This window comes from Pinus tabuliformis, chromosome X (assembly GCF_031772625.1).
Source record: "Pinus tabuliformis cultivar Carrire ecotype Pingquan chromosome X, CPIR1, whole genome shotgun sequence".
Taxonomy (NCBI): domain Eukaryota; kingdom Viridiplantae; phylum Streptophyta; class Pinopsida; order Pinales; family Pinaceae; genus Pinus; species Pinus tabuliformis.
The window spans coordinates 1,216,384,139-1,216,402,104 of record NC_142308.1 but is presented as its reverse complement, the minus strand read 5'-3'; positions in this window follow the sequence as shown (position 1 = coordinate 1,216,402,104).

The window sequence follows — 17,966 nt, the reverse complement described above, 5'->3', positions numbered from 1 at the left end:
ATCATAGTGTTGGGTGATCTAAGTTTTTCATGAGGTGAAGAAGGGCTTCTTGCCGAGAGGATGATGCTGGGTCAGAACAATTGGTTGTAACTCTCTTGGCTCTTTCTTGATTATCAATAAAGCTATTCAAGTTTTCCTCCATACTCTTGTGTGATTTATGTTTTATGCATTTGTATGGTCAATTTACATCTGATCCTAAATTGTTTATGATAATAGATCTATGTTCTCATATAGTGTTATGCTGCTTTGATTCTATAGGTACTCTGTGAAGCTGGGTATACAAGAAAGCAAGTAGCAAAGGACTATCAGAAGAGAGAGGAATCAAACAAAGAACCAAGCGCAAGACAGAGGTTGGTCTCTTTTATTCTTCTCTCATCTATATTTCATAAAGGAAAACGAAAGTAGTTTTACTTTGTTTGTTTCTAAGGTAGCTACCAGCCTTAGTGGGATTAGCAGTTCTGCATAGACACTATTCCCGGTAACAAAATGGCGACTCCGCTGGGGAGCGAGTAGATTGTTTGTTCATCTACATTTGTTTACTTTATAAACTTACAGACGGAGCCTGAAGTCAAGCCAGCTAGCCTTCGAACTGCATTTGCTATGCAAGTGCAAAGTAGATCAATGCTGCTTCAGTCAATCTTCGGGTTTTGTTTATGATTTAAACAATTGATTTACAAGCTCTCTAATTTCCCTTGTGGTGGCTCTAGTAACCTCCTTAGATCTACCCCTGTGATTGATTTACTGATTACCACTTGCTCAGCCAAAATCCCTGAACTGAACTACAAACTGTGACCCGGAACCCAATCAAAATTTCATCCCTAGTCCAACGCACTGTCTGTTCTGTGAATCTCAAATTCAGCGCACTTCCCGAGTGTAGTAGGTATGTTTCATTTCAGTTTCACTGTGTTACAGGTGCGCTGATCAGACTAGGCATTGTTCCTAAATTTTGGTTTCTGTGTTCACTCTTTTCAGATCTATTCAAGAGTTTTGCTACCTGTAGTCAGTACACCTTTGTTTGAAACCCCTTTCCTTGCTGTTATTCCGCCTCCATTGTACAAAGAACTGTAAATGTTTTTATGTATTTTTTGAGTCATTTTCAGTTCTCCTTTACAAAGAAGTAGCGTAATTGTACTGTCATTTCTTGATTTGAAAGTGCCGCAAGTGTTGTTTTCAGTCATAGAAGAGAGTCTGATTGCTCTTGATAGTCGATTACCCTGTTAGTATTGTATTTGATCTGAATTAGTAGTTTTTCTAGTGTCGAAAGCAAGTTTTCAATTCCAAATCGCAAAGTGTTGTCATTGTCCTCATTTTGTTTTGAAAAGAAACTTGTTAGTAATTGTCGCTTTGAAAATAATTCAGATTTGTGCATTAGCTTTCTTTTTATCATTTACACATTAAGAAGGCTGAAAACAAATACATGCATGTGCATTTGCATTTAGACTGTTTTTTGGTTTGATTTAGGACAGTGCATATAGTGTGTACTCTTTGCTCTTTGTTGAAAGAACGCCATCTCTCTTTCCTTAGTAGCTAGGATTTTCATTGCACAAAGAAGATAAAACGATTGTTTATCATCTTAGATTGCATTTTAGGAATTGTACCTCTACATCACGCGGTGAACCTGAAAGGCAAATTTATTAAGCAAGATCAACTATAAAATAAATTTAATGAATCTAACAACACTTTGGAACCTAACGCACAACATCTAGAAGCCTAGGCTAGAGATGTATTCCGGTGTCGTAAAGCCTGGTAACTGTTGTTTTCACTATTGGTTGGGTGATTCCTCCACTTTGAGACGATAAGTGCCAGTACGGACTTGTGCTCCCACGTACCATCGAGTATATTTTGGGAGACCACAATAGGCTTAATCCTTTATCCATAGGAAGCCGTGTCTGCCGCCCTATCGATCGCAATGCACTGAACATAGCATTCGGGAAGATTGGCTGTCGTACCATAAAAAGTATTCTGCAGTTTTGCGATTCGTTTGGTAATCCCTCTGTCTAGATTTCTAGAGCAGTCCCTTTCATTCCTTTTCAGACTCCTTAACAGAAAAGGTCCATCTGAGCACTTGTCACTTCAGGCTCATTAAAAATCGAAGGCGACTAGAGTCATCTTTTGTTTTTTCTCGACTCTTAAAAATTGAAAAAACAAGTTGTGTCAAAGCGTCTAAAATTCATTTAATTCAGAATCATTTTCCCCTTTATTTTGAGTTGATCGAGTAATCCGCAATCGTGGAAGAAAGTCAATCGAAATCGCTAGAAAATCTTTTGGATAGACTAGATATGTCTGAACAACCATCGACATCCAGGACTGTGTCATCCGATGCAGCAGCAGCAGAGCCTCCTGCTGCTACTCCAACGATGTTCGCCGGTATACCATCTATCCCGGCAAGTTATCATCAACAAGCCGGAGTCTAATTAGGGACTGTTTCGACGACATGGTCAGTTCCTATTTCTTCATCCGGATTATCATCTGGTATTTCTTATGTTGAAACTCAACAAATTGATCCAATATGTCTTCAAAGGCAAATCTACCATTTAAGTACTGGATTGCCACCATATGGAGGGAAATATGTCTTTTCATTATTCCCTCTCAGAGAACAACCATATGAGAGTTTACAACAAAGTTCAGGTCAAACTGGAATTACATCCAGCAGTTGGGTAACAATATTGCCTCAGCAACCAAGGGTTGTATATTCAATGCAACCAGTCCACCCCGTGTCGAATATTCCCACTATACCTGCTATGGTGACTGCATCACAAGTACAAGCGCTACCTGTTGTATGTCAACCCCAAGTTTCTCAGGTTGCAATACAACAGCCTCTTGTCTCAATGACTCAATCGCAACCTCAGGTTAGTGCCTCCCTATCTGGAGCGACTCAGGCTCAAACAAGTACTATGACTCCTCATCTTGGTCAATCATCCAGTATTGGACAACAGCAAATGGTCCAACAACCAGGGCTGGTTCAATCTCAACAACCGCAATTCCAGCAATCATATCGAGGACCTGAGCAACAAGTCTTTGTAAGTAATGGGCAACTGCATTTCCAAAGCTGTTATCAACAACCATACTATAATGGTTATGCCCATCAACCTTATCAAAGTTACCAACATCAAATACTTTATGCTGGTATGCAAAGACCCACTGCTCAGGCGATTCCATCTTATCCTGGGTATGCATCGCCTAACCTGAATCGACAGTTGCCCTTTGTAGTAACTCTAGAATTACTAGATCTAAACCGGTTGACGAATGATCCAATTGCTTATGCCCCCTGGTGGTCGGTGATTCTGCATAAACTTCCGTCAGATATTCCTAAATTTAATGGAAATCCGGGTGAAGACCCGTCGAATCATGTGATGACCTTTCATCTATGGTGTTCATCTAATACTCTAAACGATGATTCGATTAGGCTTTGCCTTTTTCAGCGAACATTAACTGGTCCGACAACAAAATGGTATATCGAATTGCCTAGAGCTTCATTCGATAACTTCAGCACCCTAGCCACAACCTTTTTAACCCATTTTCAGTTACCAATAAGGTACGGAATAAGAACAGAGCTTCTTACCAATTTCAAACAGACAACGGCCACTCACATATCTGATCATATTCATGAGTGGCGACGTCATCGTAGAATGGTAAAAACGTATGTTCCTGATCAGCTTTTAGCTGAATTGTTTATTAAGTCATTATTACCTTCCATTACAGAAGATGTGGCAAAGGGAGGAGTCGTCACTGAAGAGCAAGTTATTGCTTGTGCGCAATATTTAGACTTGATTTATACTCAATCTGGCACGCTCTACGATAAAATCCCTGACGCTCCCAGACCAGAATTTTCCGTGTTGAGATTGCAACAAGATGACGGAGCTTAGTGAAAAGAGTCGCCTTCACTAAGTGGGCCCGCAAGCAAATTATGGCGCAAGTTCTATTTTTGATCCCAGCAGGGATGATCACAGTATGGGTGATCACAGTGTGGGTGACCACGGTGTGGGTGATCACAGTATGAGTGATCAAAGTCTATTTTTAGACTGGCTGTCAAAAATAGAAAATTCAAATATTATTGTCTCATAATAATATTTGGACTATAAACTTGATCTTATTCTCCTGGAGCACTTCAGTTTGAGCTACAGATGTTTCCCATGCAGCTGTCAGAAGGAAGTACGCTTTTCTTATGAGTCAGTTGAGTTGTTGCATGCATGACTTCAGTTAGAACTCATTCAGTTGAGTTTGGTGGAGTTGATTGTGGAGTTGATGGAGTTGTGTTGGTTAAACTAGTTGTAGTTAGTCTAACTGCAAATAGACTAATGATGAGTTGTTAAACTAATTATTAACTCATAATAAAACTATAGAATACATCATTTAACTCAGTTGCATGTCAGTGCATGTTCAGTTCAGCAGGGACAGGTGTTAGAGAATCAGATTGCTATCAGTTGTGACTATAGTTGTGCATCAGATCTTGCACAATCAAGGGATTGAGTATGCCAAGGAGTTTGCTCATGTATTTGCCCAGTATTATAGCCTCTGCTCACATCTTACACAATGTGAGTAATTCTTTGGAGGTGAAATACGAGTTTGGTAAACCATTCTCATCATTCTTGAGCAAGTATTGAGCAGTGGAGGCAGGCAAGCAGTGGAATAGATTTGGAGATCAGATCTTAGCTGTATTGTGTGTAATAGGTGGAGCTGGTATTGGATTTCTTGTGATAAGCATTGTACTTTGAAATGTTACATGGTCTCAATCATTAATATACAGATAGTTGGGGTTTTTAGCGAGATGCTTTCCCCGGGTTACATACTATGTTAATGTGTGAATGCTCTTGATGTTTTATTGTTATTGATGCTGCTATATTGATGATCAATGTAGAGGAGCTTATGTATTGTGTATGTATTCCACAATAGTACATGATCAGGATAATCTCCATTGAATATGTGTTAAATTATTCAAAATTTCTTCATGGTATCAGAGCTGTTGATCATCAGATCTACTATTCAGGAAGCGTTTACATTCTATTTCTTCAGGCACAGTCTGTAATCGAGCCAGGTAGCCTCTGGATTCATCCTTCCTTTGGAAGGTGAGATATCCAGTGAATGCCCATACAGTCAATCTCTGTACGAGAAATATTGTTTTCTCACGAATCTTAGATCCGAGGCGGTTGAGTTGGTTGCTGGTGGAATTCGAATTTGCAGCAGTGTTTTCTTGGTGACAACGCAGCAATGTCTTTCAACGGATTGCGATTGGAGTATGCTCTTGAGGGAAGCTCAAACTATATTGCATGGAAGGATAGGATGGAGGCAGTATTGGATGATAACAGGCTGAAGGAGTTCATAGAGACGGATGTCCCAAAGCCTACTGATGCTACTCAAGCTGATGCTTGGCAAAAGAAGACCGCAAAATGTCGAAGGATTCTGTTGGAGGGCGTGAAGGATCACATTGTGTCCAGCCTCCATGGAAAGGCTACTCCATATTTGATGTGGAAATCATTAACAGAATTATTCCAAAGCAAGAGCGATCAGAGGAAGCTGGCGCTCAAAGATAAACTCAGAAACATCAAATGCGAGAAGGCTGACAGTATACCCAAGTATCTCACGAAGTTCACTCAGTGTCGAGATGAGCTGGGGAGTGTGGGGGTTACTGTCGATGATGAGGACTTGGTGAGCTTGGCTCTCCTTGGTCTTCCAAAGAGTTGGCATTCCTATCAGGACTCTGTCAATGGTCGGGAGAAATTGCTAGGATGGGAAAGACTATGGTCAGATCTTGTGCAGGAGGAGATCAGGCGGAGTACCAGGGATGGATCTTCGTCAAAGGGAGCTGATGAAGAGAATTGTGCTTTGGCTGCCAAATCAAATAAAGGGAAGAGCAAGAAAGCTTCTCAGTCTGGTGTGAAAGGTAAGAAGCAGGATATGTCCAAGGTGAAGTGTTTTCACTGTCACCAGCATGGACACTATGCCACTAATTGTCCGCAGAAGAAGAAGAACAAGCAGGCTGCTGGATCTTCAGCAGGAGAGGCTTTAGCCTCACAGTTTGAGCTTGATTTTTCATTGATCACATGCTTGGTTTCAAGTGTGATGGGATTGGTGTGGTTCTTGGACAGTGGTGCATCTTTTCACATGACGGGAGATAGAGATTTGTTCTCTAATCTGGAGGACAAAGATCTTGGAGTGCACATCGAGATGGGTGATGATGGTAGATACAGTGTGACCGGTATTGGTACCATTTCCTTTGAGAGGGAGTCTGGTAAACCCTTCATATTGAAGGAAGTCATGCATGTTCCAGGATTGAAGAAGAATCTCATCTCAGTGGCGATGTTAGAAGACAAGGGGTATGATGTTGTTTTCAGCGAGGGAAAGGCTTTCCTACGCAGCAAGACAACTGGTGAGACCCGGAAGATAGGGGTTCAAGTGAGGAACCTTTATCAGTTGCATGTAGATGGATGCGCAGCAATGGTGGGCAAGGCAGAAGGATTGGTGAGCCGAGATGATGGCGAGTTGTGGCACAGGAGATTGGGTCACCTTCACCATGGAGCCTTGAAGATACTGCAGCAGATCACTACAGGGCTTCCTAAAGGCACACTTGCGTAGTCAGATCAGTGCAAGGGGTGTACTTTGGGGAAGTTTGTGAAAGCCACCTTTCACGAGAAGGATAGTCACGCCACGACGATCCTTGAGAGAATTCACACAGACATGTGTGGACCTTTCTCAGTTGCTTCGACTTCAAAACACAGGTATTATGTGAATTTTGTTGATGATTTCTCTCATAAGTGCTGGTTCTTCTTCATGCAGAAGAAGAGCGAGACATATTCAAAGTTCTGTGAATTCAAAGCACTGGTCGAGAAGGAGTCAGGGAAGAAGGTGAAGGCTCTTAGGAGCGATAATGGTGGTGAATACATCTCGGATGAGTTCAAGGATTTATGCAAGGCAGAAGGGATTCGGAGAGAGCTCATAGCTCCCCATAACCCACAGCAGAATGGGGTAGCTGAGCGGAAGAACAGAATGATTGTGGGTGCTGCACGGGCAATGTTGCATGATCAGGGCCTACCCCTTCACTTGTGGGCAGAAGCATGCAATACAGCAGTTTATGTGCAGAATCGTTGTCCTCATAGGATACTTGGCATGAGTACACCCGAGGAGACTTATTCTGGTAAGAAGCCTGATCTTTCTCATTGGAGGATTTTTGGTGCTAACGTTTACATGCATGTGACGAAGGATGCCAGGAAGAAGTTGGAGCCGACCGTAGAGGTTGGGATATTTGTGGGGTACACTGATACGCCCCACAACTATCGTGTGTATTTGCCAGACATTGGTAAAACTGTTGTGCGACGGGATATAAAATTTCAGGAGGAGAAAGCCATGAAGTGTTCGCTTGAGAGGGAGCTACACTTGCATGCAGATGAGGAGCTATTAGTTCCTAAGGATGAGCTTCAGGACGTGGATCAGCCACAGGATGAGGTTCATGGAGTGGAAGAGACCACTCATGCAGCACCAACCATCAGAGGGTGAAAGCGCTTGACAGAAGCTGAGCGACTGGCTCAAGATGCAGAGAAAGTTGTAGGACCACCTATAGCCCAACGTAGGCAAAGACAGTCACCTGATCGGTACACTGGATACATGGCTCTGATGAGCAAGTGTGTTGTGACTGAGCCATCCTCTTTCGAGGAAGCTGTGGAGGATCCCGCATGGGTAGACGCCATGGTGGAAGAGTATGATTCTATTGTCAGAAATAGTGCATGGGAGATTGTTCCTAGACCAGAAGGGAAATCAGTGGTGGGTTCGAGATGGATCTACAAGGTCAAGCAGGCAGCTGACGGGAGTGTGGAGAAGTACAAGGCAAGATTTGTTGCCCGAGGCTTTTCACAGATAGAGGGGATCTATTATGAGGAGACCTTTGCACCTGTCGCAAGGTATTCTTCCATATGGACGATTCTTGCTCTCTCAGTGCAGATGGGATGGCACATTCATTAGATGGATGTGAAGACTACGTTCCTCAACGGAGTCATTGAGGAGGAGGTGTACATTGAGCAGCCTGAAGGCTTTGAGCTCTTCAGCAGCGAGTCGCATGTGTGCAGGCTCAAGAGAGCGCTGTATGGGTTGAAGCAAGCACCACGTGCTTGGTACACACGGATAGACAGCTATTTCACAGGACTTGGATTCTCCAAGAGCGAGGTGGATCCTAACCTATACCAGATTGTGGTGGAGGGTAAGTTGCTTATCATTGTACTGTATGTTGATGATTTGATTCTAACGGGTGATGAGCTGTTGATACTGTCATGCAAGAAGGATATTACTACAGAGTTTGAGATGAAGGACATGGGCCTCCTTCACTATTTCCTAGGATTGGAAATATGGCAGCGCAGTGGTGGATTGTTTGTTTCTCAGGGTAAGTATGCTCGGGAGATACTGGAGAAGTTCAACATGCATGGCTGCAAGCTTGTTGATACTCCTCTTCCTGGAGGTTGGAGGAAGGAGGATGCCACTTTGGGAGAAGAAGTGGATGCCACTGTTTATCGACACTTGGTGGGGTCGCTGATGTATTTGGTCAATACACGACCTGATATATGCTATGCAGTTAACCAGCTTTCACAAGCTATGGTTAAGCCTACCAAGCTCTTCTGGAAGGCGGGAAAGCATGTATTGCGCTACTTGAGAGGCACATCGGGATATGGTTTGTGGTACAGACAAGAGGATGAGGTGAAGCTATGTGGCTTCACGGATGCAGATTTGGCAGGGAGCCCAACGGATAGAAAGAGCACATTAGGAGGGGTCTTCAGTATTGGATCGACAGCAATTTCTTGGTACAGCAGGACGCAGAGATCCGCGGCACTCAGTTCAGCAGAGGCCGAGTATATGGTAGCAAGTTTGGCTGCATGCGAGGCTATATGGATGAGGAAGATCCTGGTTGGTTTGTTCGGTTCTCATTTGGATCCTACTGTGATTTACTGTGATAACCAGAGTTGCATTAAACTCTCAGCTAATCCTATATTTCATGATAGATCTAAGCATATTGACATCAGGTACCATCATATCAGAGATTGTGTGCAGCAGAGGATCATGTTGCTTTCATACATTCCAACGGAGGATCAGGATGCTAGTATTCTGATGAAGGCTCTCACCAGGAGCAAATTCAAGTACCACCGAGGCAGGATAGGGGTTGCTGATAATCCATATCTTGTCGAGAGGGAGTGTTGAGATTGCAACAAGATGATGGAGCATAGTGAAAAGAGTCGCCTTCACTAAGTGGGCCCTCAAGAAAATTATGGCGCAAGTTCTATTTTTGATCCCAGCAGGGATGATCACAGTATGGGTGATCAGAGTGTGGGTGACCACAGTGTGGGTGACCACAATGTGGGTGATCACAGTGTGAGTGATCAAAGTCTATTTTTAGACTGGCTGTCAAAAATAAAAAGTCAAATATTATTGTCTCATAATAATATTTGGACTATAAACTTGATCTTATTCTCTTGGAGCACTTCAGTTTGAGCTACAGATGTGGCCCATGTAGCTGTCAGAAGGAAGTACGCTTTTCTTATGAGTCAGTTGAGTTGTTGCATGCATGAATTCAGTTAGAACTCAATCAGTTGAGTTTGGTGGAGTTGATGGAGTTGTGTTGGTTAAACTAGTTGTAGTTAGTCTAATTGCAAATAGACTAATGATGAGTTGTTAAACTAATTATTAACTCATAATACAACTATAGAATACATCAGTTAACTCAGTTGCATGTCAGTGCATGTTCAGTTCAACAGGGACAGGTGTTAGAGAATCAGATTGCTATCATTTGTGACTATAGTTATGCATTAGATCTTGCACAATCAAGGGATTGAGTATGCTAATGAGTTTGCTCATGTATTTGCCCAGTATTATAGCCTCTGTTCATGTCTTACACAGTGTGAGTGATTCTTTGGAGGTGAAATACGAGTTTGGTAAACCATTCTCATCATTCTTGAGCAAGTATTGAGCAGTGGAGGCAGGCAAGCAGTGGAATAGATTTGGAGATCAGATCTTAGCTTTATTTTGTGTAACAGGTGGAGCCGGTACTGGATTGCTTGTGATAAGCATTGTACTTTGTAATGTTACATGGTCTCAATCATTAATATACAGATAGTTGGGGTTTTTAGCGAGATGCTTTCCCCGGGTTACATACTGTGTTAATGTGTGAATGCTCTTGATGTTTTATTGTTATTGATGCTGCTATATTGATGATCAACGCAGAGGAGCTTATGTATTGTGTATGTATTCCGCAATAGTACATGATCAGGATAATCTCCATTGAATATGTGTTAAATTATTCAAAATTTCTACATTCCGTTCCTCCCCTTCCTAAATCAAACAAAGACTCTCATGCCGGTGATGGCGTGATAGGTACAACAAGCACGAAATCGACAAAGGCTACATCTAAGAAAGCCCATAAGATTTATGATCAAGGGCAAACAACTGAAGCAACCAGGGGGCAAGAAGAAAAAGAAAGGGAGAGAAAAGAAGCAGGATGAGTCATCTCCTGTAATACCTTCTGCAAACCCTTCTGGGCAAAGGAAACCACCCGCAGGGTGTCAGATATGCGATGAGGATCATAGGACGAGAGATTGTCCACATAAAGCTGAAGTTAAGAAACTCTTTAAGAGTTCAAAAACCTCAGGAGTATTGACTGATCCGTTTCCAAACCCGGGAACCAAACTGGTTGCTAATCAAAATGCTTCCCGATCCCAAGTGCTTATGTTGTCTATCTCAAAGCAGCAAAATGATGCTTTGACAAGGAATAAAGATTACGGGAATCCACAACTATCAAACAAAAAGGCTAATGATCAACCTAGTAGTTCGACAACAACTTCGATCGAAGTTGTGCCACCCATCATTCCTGAGCTAAAGATAAAGCCGCCAAAGGGAGTAGTACACAAATCAACATTTAATCCTCGTGCCAGAGTAGCACAACATTATAATATAGTAGGGGACTTGGCCCAATCGCCGTCTGCTATGTCGACACTTGAGGTACCGCAAAATTTCCTCTCCCAAAAGCAGGATCTATTATCAGTAATAGGTGGGATTGACCCAACGGGTTCCAATCTTGTATCCTTTAATCACAAAGGATATGACCCTCGGTTACCAGCTCAACTAGCTTTCCTTATTCAAGTGAAAGCCCTTAACAAAACTGTTCATCGAACAATTATTGATGAGGGGGCATCTACATGTATTATGTCAATGAGTTGCTGGAAAAATTTAGGCTCACCACCCTTGTCGAGATCGTCAATGACGTTAAAAGCATTTGATGGATGATCATACAGTCCATACGGGATTTTAAGTAACTTGCAAGTTGAACTGGGGGGGCAAAACAATAGAAATTGATGTTGAAGTAATCGACGGAAACCTCGATTACAACATCCTATTGGGAAGGCCCTGGATATATGCCATGGCCGCAGTTGTATCAACCTACTTCAGGAAGATTGCATTTCCCTTCCAAGGAGGAATTACAATCGCCGACCAACAAACATTTCTCCCAAATAGTTCACAAGTTACGGGAAGCATTCCGATGATCCATGGAAGCAATCATTTGCTTCAAAATATTGGAGTAGGCCTCCTAAAAGACCCTGCCTTAATGGGTACTTTTACCCTACCGCCTCCGAGTAATTTGGCGGAAGTGGCCACAGTGGAAACCTGCAATATGAAATCTTCTATATCTAATAGATTCGGAAGATTCCTAAACATTTTGTCAGCATGGATCATCGCCATTTTAGAAATATTGTAGCAATCAATTTTCTTGGCCTGGGGGGCAAACCCAAATCAACGCTCATCGAGTGTTTGGATAGATAGGTCTAAGGAATATGGCACCTCTTCAGATCCTTGGTCGCATATACATTCTACAGACGAAGGAATCATTCAATCAATGATGATAGGAGAGGCACCATGGGAAGATTACCACCATCGCTCCCATCTTCCGGATTACCACGAAGATTATTCCAGCAACCTTAATCATCCTTCAGTTTTTGATTTTCTATCAAATACTGTAAATACGGTGGATTCCGAGGACGGTTCTTATCTCATGTCGACCTCGTTAAAAAATGAAACAAGGAGTCATGAGGATAGTTCTTTTACTGTGTCAACCTCATTAAAAAATGAAACAAATCCCCTTTCCAAATATCAAAGGTAAACCTTCATTCCAACCACCGAGTTGAATGAAATGAAGCTTGGGGGGTAGGCACCTCAATTTGCATTATTATGCTAGGGGCATGCAAACTTATCACGAGCAGTGTTACTGCAGGGTTCAAGCTCGTTAAAAAATAAACCCACATCGAGCAGTTTTAACGCGGACTTCATGCTCGTTAAAAAATAAACATAAGCGATGAGAAAATGTTTTCCCTAGCGTTTAAGCTCATTAAAAAATGAACCAATTTCCGGTAAATAACCATCGTGAATGTAGTACTTCAGCATTTGAATCCTTGGTCGTGTTCTCATCATCACCTCCACTCTGTATGGGCCGATCATTCACCTCCACTTGATTGTTTACCCCTTTTGAGGAACAGCTGCGAAGAGTGATCCTATTAGCCATCCTTGTAACACTGCCATGATTGGAAAATTCCAAACCTTACCTGGAGTTAGCTGCTACCCGAATTTATCACTCGTTCCTAAAAAACGAGTCTCCTTTAAGCTCTTTTCAACTGACTCGTAAAATATGAAAAGATTGTCGAGCCATTGGCCTCTCCAGCTCGTTAAAGTGACCAGAAGTGCTATCCCTCCTTTAGATTTTAATCTTTTTGGACCTGAGGGATTATTACACAAAAAGATCAAGCACTTGTTTTGTTCGGCTCGTTAAAAGTACCGAAAATTCATCCCTTCTGTATTGTTTTATACTTTTTCAGACCTAAGGGATTAGATGATGAAAAAGGATTTTTGGAGTTTCCTTTACATCCCTTTTCAGACTCTCTAAAATTGAAAAGGACTGAGTTATCTTTGTCGTTAAACTCGTTAAAACCTAATAGTGACAAACTTGTCCATAATAGACAAGAAGGAGTTTCACTATCGCTAGGCTCATTAAAACATAACGATGGGTTTTCCCGAAGGGAAAATTATAGAACAAGCATATGTTATCCTCCTCAAGCTTGACAAAAATAAAGAGGTACTAGTCAGCAATGACTGGGGAGAAATTGGGAAGAAAACTTGAAAAACTTTGTTGGTAGCAAGTCACTCTTGAACATGACACTTTCACTCCGCATCCAAGTCGGGTTGGGTTGTTTCATTCACTGGTCACATCACCATGGTTCTGTCACACCATCCACATTTGGGGTTAATGCTACCAATCCATCATGTCAGTGTCGCCGATATGTTCAAGAGAAATCATTCAGAGAATTCACCTGTGTCTCACCCACTGCAATACATTTACGCTCCATTCTTTCATGACCGCCACCCTGAACCATATATCACCAGATTTCTTTCACCTCCATTAAAATCATTTGCTCTGTTCCATGTCATTGATGTGGGATTCATTAATGCCCTCCAATGACGGATCGATTCTTGTCGACATCAGCTCATTATCCAAGAAGTCGATCTAGGAACACCCCTTTCAGTACTTTGAAGCTTGCATGCCTCAATGGCAAGTTTCTCACTTCCGGCGACAGGTTTACATCAATGGCCTTCGACCGAAAGATTTTACGTGGTGTTCGACGCCAAGTCCCTTATTCACACCACGTGAATTGTACTGTAGTACCTTGAGGATCATTATCATTATCGGTGATTCCTCTCGCACCTGTTAACAACTTACATCATTGGTTGGTAATCAAGCGATGTCTTTCCATGTTCGACTCCAAAACATCTCTCACATGGATCGACTTGTACTTTGAGTAAAGATCAAACGAGATTGAAGACCTCGGATCTAGTTTCATCCATCCGGGCTGCGATATATATTCAGGAAAATAAAGACATCAAATGTACATCATTGCTGCATAGATAATCATCCAATCTAAGGGATGATGGCTCTACCAGAATCATCAGTCTACACTCAGATGATTGTCTGTCTCATGTACATGAAAAATGAATTTATAAAGCTGAGCATGGGAATGCCTACCTCAGCTAGATCATGAAAAATTATCAAGATAATGTATTGTATTGTATCTTATTACAGGTCTCCTTCCAACTTGAAAGAACTTCGGATCCTCATGATAAAGCATTTCACCCGACATCAAAAGATTAATGACCTCATGCTTTAGGGGGCAACTGTTATAGACATTTTTGGGCACTACAACCCCAAGCATAAAATGTCCATAAACCAAGGGCTCTTAAGTCCCTAAAGGTGTTGTTCCAACCCCTAAAAGAACAAGGTCAACTGATTACAGCATCTCCCAGAAGTTCTCCATGAAAAACTACTCAGAACTGGTCAAAACTTGACCATTTCACCTGCTCCATAGGCAAAGTGCGTTGCATCCCACCTAAATACACATAGTAGGTGTGTTGCATTTCAAAAAGGCCTTCTATGGGGTGCGATGGGCGAGAAGGGACAAATGGCAGGGTCAATCCGCAAGGTGGAGAAGCATGGAATCTTCCAGAAACTTCTCTAGTGACACTTGCCTATCCGAATTCGACCAGGGATGAGTAAGAGATCATCAATATCCAAGTGGAATCAAGAACTATCAAAGGGAAGACACTAATCAAATCACAAGCTGACTCATCTCCCTTGCAGACATCTATATATGGATCCCTCATCCTAGAGATCCAGAGGCTGGAATTTTGCATCTTGTAAGGAATTGTTGTTGGTTTCTTGAGGCAACATCATAGTGTTGGGTGATCTAAGCTTTTCATGAGGTGAATAAGGGCTTCTTGCTGAGAGGATGATGTTGGGTCAGAACAATTGGTTGTAACTCTCTTGGCTCTTTCTTGATTATCAATAAAGCTATTCAAGTTTTCCTCCATACTCTTGTGTGATTTATGTTTTATGCATTTGTATGGTCAATTTACATCTGATCCTAAATTGTTTATGATAATAGATCTATGTTCTCGTATAGTGTTATGCTGCTTTGATTCTACAGGTACTCTATGAAGCTAGGTATACAAGAAAGCAAGTAGCAAAGGACTATCAGAAGAGAGAGGAATCGAACAAAGAACCAAGCGCAAGATAGAGGTTGGTCTCTTTTATTCTTCTCTCATCTATCTTTCATAAAGGAAAACGAAAGTAGTTTTACTTTGTTTGTTTCTAAGGTAGCTACCAGCCTTAGTGGGATTAATAGTTTTGCATAGACACTATTCCCGGTAACAATTGCGCAGTTACTTCTTCAGTTTTTGTGAGTGTGATGAGGCCAATTCACACATGTGGCATCATTGGACCCCAAGAAAAACTGCGTAAGGAAATACGAGGCTTAGAGGGCTTGAGGAGGACATATAGAGTGTCTATTCAGTCTGTGAGTTGTATTGTTTGATTACAGAGAGAGCAAGATAGCTTGAGAGTTGATTCTTTTTGTAACTTGAACATATTTCCACTAATATGATAATACAGAGATTGGGGTTTTAGGCTGAGGCTTTCCCTGGGTTATTTCTTCTGTGTTATGTGTGATTGATTTCTCATTCTCAGTTATATGTGTTCTCATTGATCTTGCTCAATTTGATTACACTGCCGCAAAGTTTGTTGCAGAAGTAGATCTTGTATTTTGCTTTAGTATATTGCATAATCTATTGATCTACAATGGGAATTTCTACATAGAGATAGAGATGGAAGGGGGATATGTAGGTAGAGACAAAGAGAGTAATGGGGTGAAGAGAGAGAGAAAGGATAGAGGGAGTGATAAAGAGATATAAGTGCACATATGTTTTATAGCACATGCATGGTCCTTCCAATTCCTAGTTAATGTGAGAAGGAAAGAGTGGAAGGTACATTAGTCTAAGGAACATGTGCATATCATTGAAAATGTGTGAGAATTCTCGAGAACACATGCATGTTCCTAAGAATGCGTGTGCACTTTTTCTGCTACCTTAAACTCATGTGCTTTCAATGAGGTATGTAAGTCGACAACCTATAGCATATTCAATAAGGTATCTGGCTTGACTATGTATTTTACTCTTTCTACATACAATTCTTGAAGGTTATTTTAGCATTACACATTTTCATTCATGTTGTGGACTATTTGTTTTTGTTGAATCATTTTGAAGTGTTCTTGCTTGATTTGGCTACATCTTTATATTCTTTTCAAATTTTGGTGAAATTATCGCCATCCTTTTCCCCATTCTACAACGTTTTGAGCAATTTGAATATTTTTCACTCCATTATCCATTTTTTTGGTAAATGTAGATAATATCCCTTATATATATCCCATTTTTTTTTCTTTTTAATTTGCATTTGTGAATTTCATGTTTCTTTTCAATTTTTTATTTTTTTTTTATTTAGTTAGTGTTTTGTAGTTCATACATTGCACTTTGACCTAATAAATATTTTAGTACCTTTTAAAACCACTAAAGAAATTTTTCATGATACAACCTGGTAAATAATTAGTATGGGTTTTTAAGGTAGTTTAACATGTCTAGGGTTGTATCTAAGTGATTAATGGCTCGATATGAGGTGAATTAGGACACTTTAATGAACTAAATTTGGAAATGTTATATGAAAATGTGTCATTATGTTTGTCAATAGTGCCATAATGACACATAATGACATATTGTTCAAGGGGTTTGGGACTTTGGTAGTCTGGTCTAGCACATCCAATCCCATTTAAGGAATGCCATTTTAAAACAAGAAGTCAAGAGCTCTATAATATTATTCCATCACTTGACCTATATTAGACATGTGCGGTGAAGAACTCCAAAACACATTTAGGTGGATGAAATTTGTTTATTATTAGTTGAAGGTATGCTACCTAAATAAACTATTCATTACCAATAATATAAAATTAGCAAAGAATACTTTGAATTTAAGTAATAAAAAATGTTGTTTCCAATACCAAATTGGTATTCTTACTATTATCTCTCTCTCTTTCTCTCACATACACAAAAATATATTGTATTTCATAATATCCTTGTGTAGGAATGCTCAGCTATATTGCCACTCAAGAATGCTTAGTAATGATTAACACAATGGTCCATATCGCATTTAGGCATGGGACAAATAATAGAAAAGAAAATAGGGTTATATTAAAGGAGTATCACTTCTACAAAAGTGATGATAGGTGATTAGCTTATGTACAAGATTCCTTTCATTTTTTTCTCCACTCACTTGAAGGAGAATAATATATAGATGGATCAACATCATATTTGGTCAAATGGTTTCACTATCTAGTTCAAAAACACACACATATTTCAATGGTTGGGTATGTTGGCACTCCATTTTTTGCAGGGCACATATATGCAGTGGTTGCCCCAAACCTCCAACTGCAAAAAATTCAAAGCACGAAATCATCAAAGGTACAATACTTCCTACCTAATAATAAAAATGAGAAGTTAATGAAGACCATTAGTATTAGAAGTGATCTTGATGGTCTACTTGAATGACCATAGGTAAGTAGTCAGGTATGTAGTATGTTTCTTATTTTCTATTTATTATGTGGTATATGGTATGTTTGTTTTTCAATTAACCTATACATGACTCCTACTTATTATTAATTAACGTGTCTAACTATATTTTCCTTTATTGTGCCTAGGTTAACCAATAAATCATAGGCACATGTTTCATTTCTTATGTGCATCACTTATATGTGACAGCGAATATGGTTTATCATGGATTTTGTGCATTTATTTAGTACATTGCTTATGGGGCATCACTTAATTCATAAATATGATCAACAAACATAACCCAAGGAAAGTGCATAACAAGAAATATTATGTTGACCTCTTAGGTTATCCAAACTTCACTTAGGTTTTACACACTTAGCCTTAGTCGCCATAGCTTAGTAAAAGTTGGCAAAAATGAGAATTTCCAAGAAAAAATTAGAAGCCACCAACTAGGTTTTTCAAATTCCACAAAATTAGGGCTTTCAAATTGCATGAAACTAAGGATTTTAAAATTCCACTTCAAT